The sequence below is a fragment of the Zea mays genome, chromosome 7 (genome assembly GCF_902167145.1).
Source record: "Zea mays cultivar B73 chromosome 7, Zm-B73-REFERENCE-NAM-5.0, whole genome shotgun sequence".
Lineage (NCBI taxonomy): Eukaryota > Viridiplantae > Streptophyta > Magnoliopsida > Poales > Poaceae > Zea > Zea mays.
Window position 1 is genome coordinate 14,452,523 of NC_050102.1, and position 6,000 is coordinate 14,458,522.

Consider the following 6,000-nt stretch of genomic DNA (forward strand, 5'->3'; position numbering starts at 1 on the left):
ATTGGTTTCCCAAAGCTTGAGACCGATATCAGCCGCTACCGACGATAACATATCATCGGTAGTTTATTCTATTCTAATTTCAAGGTAACAACTTTTCTTCGACTTTTTATTGTTTTTAACAACGAAGGTATTTTCTAACGAAAGTTGCTTCTATACAGAGTATGTTATTGAGTAAAGCTTTGAGGATGCAACAGAACCTTGAAGATAAAAGCATGAAGTTATTATTGAAGGTTTAGAAAGCAAAATAAAAGCTCAAGCAGCTGCTCTTAAAAAGAAAGATTTCGAACTTCAGATAGTGGAAGGCTTACTGGCAGAAGCTGAAGCCAAAATTGCAAAGTTGGATAAGGAGCTTCTCTCAAAATCAGAAAGCTTGGAAAAAGAAAAGCAGAAATTTGATACGAAGCTTGAGGCTGAGGTCGAAAAAAGTTCAAATTTGCAAAAATCATTGAAAGAACTTCAAGATAAGTGTCTAGAGTTCAGCAACCGATGCGTGCAACGGCTAAAGCAGGTCTTCAACTCAGTTGGAGCCAGCTCTAAAAAATTCAGTCCTTCGGTTGAAGACCTGCCAGGGACCTTCAAGCATATTAAGGGCGAAGTTGATGCTCTTGATGAAGTTATAGCCGGACACGGTGATTTCTGTGCCCTGCTAGCTTCTCGGGGCACAGCTGTTGCCTTCATGAAGTCTGGTTGCACGCATGGAAAGATTGTTAATAAACCAAACTTCAACTTATCACCAGCAGATCTGATTGATATCCCCAGCCTAGCTCGAAGCATAGAAAACAGATTTATAAAGCAAATATGGACAAAGGGTGGGCGAAGCCTAGCTGGTGACGAAGCTCGAAGTCACCTCAAACTGGTAATAAAATCATACCTTGTGCTTACCTTTTCCTTGAAACTTGAATTTTCCTTATAATGCTTTGATATGTACAGGATGACGAAGCCGAAGAACACAGAGCCGAAGCTTAGCAGACAATCCGAAGCTCAACAGATGGCGATGAAGCTCGAACACCTAGCTGTGGAAAAATTCTAAGAAAACTCTTGTATTAACTTTTATAAAGAATATTGTAATTTAAGAACCAGATTCTACTCTGTAAATTTGTCCATACCTTATAATATATTTTTACCTTTCCATCGATGTATGAAATGCTTTGATGTGGTCGAAACCTATATTTTTTGAGCCGAAGGCGAAAAACACCTTCCCTTCTTTTCGTACACAACTAAGCATGAATCTTCTTTAAAGCTGTATGCCTAGAGCCGAAGCAACTGTTTGTATCTGTATGACATGATAATGATGATGATCCTATGTATGTCTAAATGAATGTTTATGAATGCAATGTATGATGTAATGTATCGTGCAAATGAATGCCCAAACACACAAATTCGAAGCTTCATCCACAACCTTCATTCCCTTAGGAATAACTGAAATCTCTTTGCCGTTTATTTTTCGGCTGCACCGCTTATTTTTCGGTGTAAGTTCTGCATCCCCTTAGGAACGTCTTTTGAACTTCTCCGCCTTCTATTTCGGCGGTATTCGCGTTGACTTTTCACGCTTCGCCTTATATTTCAGCGGTATTTGGCTCTGCATTCCCTTAGGAACGACTTTTGAGAAGAAAACTTACGTTGCGCTCCCTTAGGAACGGCTTTTTGTAGCTTCGTCATGCTCTGCATCCCCTTATGGACGACTTTCGAGCTTCTCCCTGTTTTTTCTTTTTCTCTGCACTCGATGGTGCATGCTCAGATTTTACATTTACATATTTTGGGGGATATCGCTCTCATGGAGCTGAATAAAAAATAAAAAATTACAAATTATGGCCCCATTAAAAACCTTTCCCCCCCTTTGGAAAGGAAAAGGGTGCCATAGAAAAATGAAAAAGATTACATCAATCTATACATAATACCATTGAAGCTCATCCACGTTCCAAGATCTAGGAATGTCATTGCCATCCATATCCTTTAATCTGTAAGAACCACGCCTTGACGAAGATACTACCAAAAAAGGTCCTTCCCATTTCAGCTGCAATTTGCCTACTGTGTCCGGATTAGCCACTCTCCGAAGCACCAAATGCCCTGGCTTGATATTTTTCAGTTAGACTTTTCTGTCACGCCATTTTATTGTTTCGGCTTGGTATTTATTAATATTCTCCACAGCCTGAAGTCTGGTCCCTTCTATGGCATCTTTTGCCACAGAATAATCGGCTTCGTCCTCTGCCGAAGCTACTGTTATAATTGACCCTGCTTTAGCTTCTTCTGGGGTTATAGCTTCGTCACCAAATAATAACTTGAATGGTGTAAAACCTGTAGACCTTGATATTGTTGTGTTGTGGCTCCACACCACTTTAATCAACTCATCCGGCCACTTTCCTCTGGGCTGATTGAAGATTAACTTCATTATTCCCGTCATTATAATGCCATTTGCTCTTTCGACAAGTCCATTTGACTCTAGATGTCTGACTGATGCAAAATGAATCTTTGTGCCAATCTGATCACAGAATTCCTTGAAAGCTTCGTCATCAAATTGTGTTCCATTGTCTACAGTGATAGCCTTCGGCACGCCGAAGCGACAAACAATGTTTTGCCAGAAGAATTTCTGGACTATGACCGAAGTTATTGTGGGCAGAGGCTTCGCCTCAATCCACTTGGAAAAATATTCTACCGCCACCACAACATACTTTAAATTGCCTTGCGCTGGTGGAAGTGGACCTAGCAAATCGAGGCCCCATCTTTGCAACGGCCAAGTGGGCTGTATTAATTGAGTGAGAGATGAAGGTTGCTTCTGGTCTCTTGCACATTTTTGACAGCCTTCACATTTTTGGACTAGCTCTGCTGCATCCGAAGCTGCCTTCGGCCAGTAAAATTCTTGTCGAAAAACTTTTCCCAGCAAGGGCCTAGACCCAATGTGAGATCCACACAGACCTGCGTGTATCTCTTTCATTAATTCAATACCTTCAGCTCTTGATAAACACTTGAGGAGTGGGGAACAGACTCCATGTTTATACAATTCCCCTTCTATTATCACATATGGTCTTGTCCTTGCCTTCATTCTCTTGTTATAAGCTTCGTCACTTGAAAGACAATTGCCTTGAAGGAAAGATATGATTTCAGTCCTCCAATCTTCACTGTGTACTGGAGAAATAGTAAGTACTGCTCTCTCCATGAGTTCAACCGAAGGTGCTTTTATTGTTTCAAAAAATACTTCCGAAGGTAAAGGGATCCCCTGAGCCGTCGATTTGGCTAGCAAATCTGCATGCTCATTTTCACCTCTTGGAATATTCTTGACAGAAAAACCTTCGAAAGAAGCCTCCAACCTTCGAACTGTATCCAGATATTTCTCAAGCTTTGGGTCTCTTGCCCTGCAACTCTTATCAACATGACCAGAAATAACTTGGGAATCGGTTTTAAGGACCGCCCTTCTTATCCCCATTGCCTTTAACTTCCAAAGCCCCAAAAGCAAAGCTTCGTATTCAACAATATTATTTGTGCAGCTGAAATCAAGCTTTATTGCATAGCACGTTCTGACTTTGGAAGGTGCAACTAAGACAGCAGTCGCACCTGCCCCGAAGGTTCCCCAGGAACTGTCGCAGAACACTGTCCAAGCTTCGGCATCTTTATTTTCTTCTTATTCCTGAGCCCCTGGCGTCCAGTCAGCGATGAAGTCTGCTAACGCCTGGGGCTGAATTGAGGATCTATGCACATAATCAATGCTGAATTCGTTGAGTTCCGCAGCCCACTTTCCAATCCTTCCAGTATCTTCTCTGTTCGTCATGATATCCTTCAGAGGCTGTGATGAAGGAACAATTATATGGAATGCTTAAAAATAATGCCGAAGTTTCCTGGAGGCCATTAAGACAGCATACAACACCTTCTCCAATTCTGTATAATTTTTCTTTGATAAGCTTAGAACTTCGGAGACAAAGTATACCGGGGCTTGGTTTTTGATTTGTCCTTCAAATTTCTCCTGCACAAGCGCCACACTCACTACAGAATGTGAAGCTGCCACATACAATAACAACGGAGCCTCTGACGTGGGTGGAGTTAATGTTGTCATATCAATCAAGTATTGCTTCAACTCTTCGAAGGCTTTCTGCTGAGCTGGGCCCCAATGAAAGACTTCGGCTGATTTTAGTATTTTAAAGAATGACAAGTTTCTTTCTGCTGATCTTGATATAAATCTATTCAATGAAGCCAGTCTTCCTGCCAACCGTTGGGCCCCCTTCTTTGTGCTCGGTGGTTCCATTCGAAGGATGAATTCGATCTTGTTTGGGTTAGCTTCAATCCCCTTCGTTGAAACCAGACAGCCAAGGAACTTACCCTTCTTCACTCCAAAGACACACTTTTCAGGATTTAATTTCAGGCCAGCTTGTCTGAAATTAGCAAATGTTTCTTGCAGATCAGTGATATGATTTTCTTGCTTCGTGCTTTTTACTATGATATGATCAACATATGTTAGCACATTTCTGCCTATCTGGGAATGAAGGACCTTGGCCGTCATCCTGCTGAAACTGCCTCCAGCATTCTTAAGCCCCTCAGGCATCCGAAGATAACAATAGGTTCCACTGGGAGTTATGAAGCTAGTCTTCGGCTCATCCTCCTTCCTCATCCATATTTGATGATATCCTGAGTAGCAATCCAGAAGACTCATAAGTTCTGAAGAAGCTGCTGCATCCACAAGAGAGTCTATCCTTGGTAATGGAAATTCGTCCTTCGGACAGGCCTTGTTGAGATCTGTGAAATCAATACACATTCTCCATTTGCCATTGGCCTTCTTCACCATAACAATATTGGCTAGCCACTCTGGATATTTTACTTCTCCGATGACATCAGCACTGAGAAGTCTTTTTACTTCATTCCGAGCACCTTCAGCTTTATCATTAGACATTTTCCGAAGCCTTTGCTTTCTGGGCCTGAAGGATGGATCGACATTAAGTGAATGTTCAATGACATCTCTGTTGACACCACAGAGATCATTGGCCGACCATGCGAAAACATCTTTGTTGTTGAATAAAAACCTTATCAAAGTTTTTTCCTGCTCTTCAGATAATTGAGACCCCAGCAATACCTTCTGCTCTGCTATGTCTTCACATAGAAGCATGGGCTTCGGCTGATCAGCCGAAGCAGCCTTCTCTCTTCTATACATGTACTGCTCACAAGCTTCAGCTCCATCTATATTGTGGATGGCTTTTGAGTCTGTCCAATTTCCCTCAGCCTTCCTGGCATCTTCCTGACTTCCATGAATTGCAATAGGCCCTTGTTCTGAAGGTATCTTCATGCATAGGTATGCTAGATGAAGAATTGCTTCGAAAGCATTAAGTGTCCCACGACCAATGATTGCATTGTAGGGGTATTCCATGTCAACAATATCAAAAACAACCTATTCAATCCTTGTGTTGTGGACAAATCCGAAGGTCACTGGCATTGTGATCTTGCCAAGTGCTACAATCTGCCTTCCTTCGAAGCCACAAAGAGGGTGTGTAGCATCATGAATCTTGTCCTCTGGCTCTTGCATCTGTCTGAAGGCTTTAGCAAATATGATATCCGTTGCACTGCCTGTATCAACCAGAACATTGTGGACCAGAAATCCCTTGATGACACAAGATATGACCATAGCATCATTGTGAGGGTAATCCTTAAGCTGAAGGTCCTCCTGAGATAAGGTGATTGGGATGTGGGACCATTTTGACTTGATGAAGGGTCCCTGCACCCCGACATGCTGCACCCTTCTCTGGGCCTCCTTCTGTTTCTTGTTGGCCGGTTCTGAACATGACCCGCCTGTTATCGGGAGCACCAACTTCGTAGCCGAAGCAGCTTCAGCTTCGGTTTTGGACGAAGCCATCAGCTCAAAAGTGGAAGTGAGTTCACCGGAGGTGGGCGCCAATGTTGGGGACTTGTTCTCAAATGCTATGAGTCAAGAACAAGGCAACACAAAGTATTAAATGTTAATGTCCTTCGTCCTTCGAAGCATTATTTCCCTTAGGATATAACGATCTTCGGACGAAGGTCATG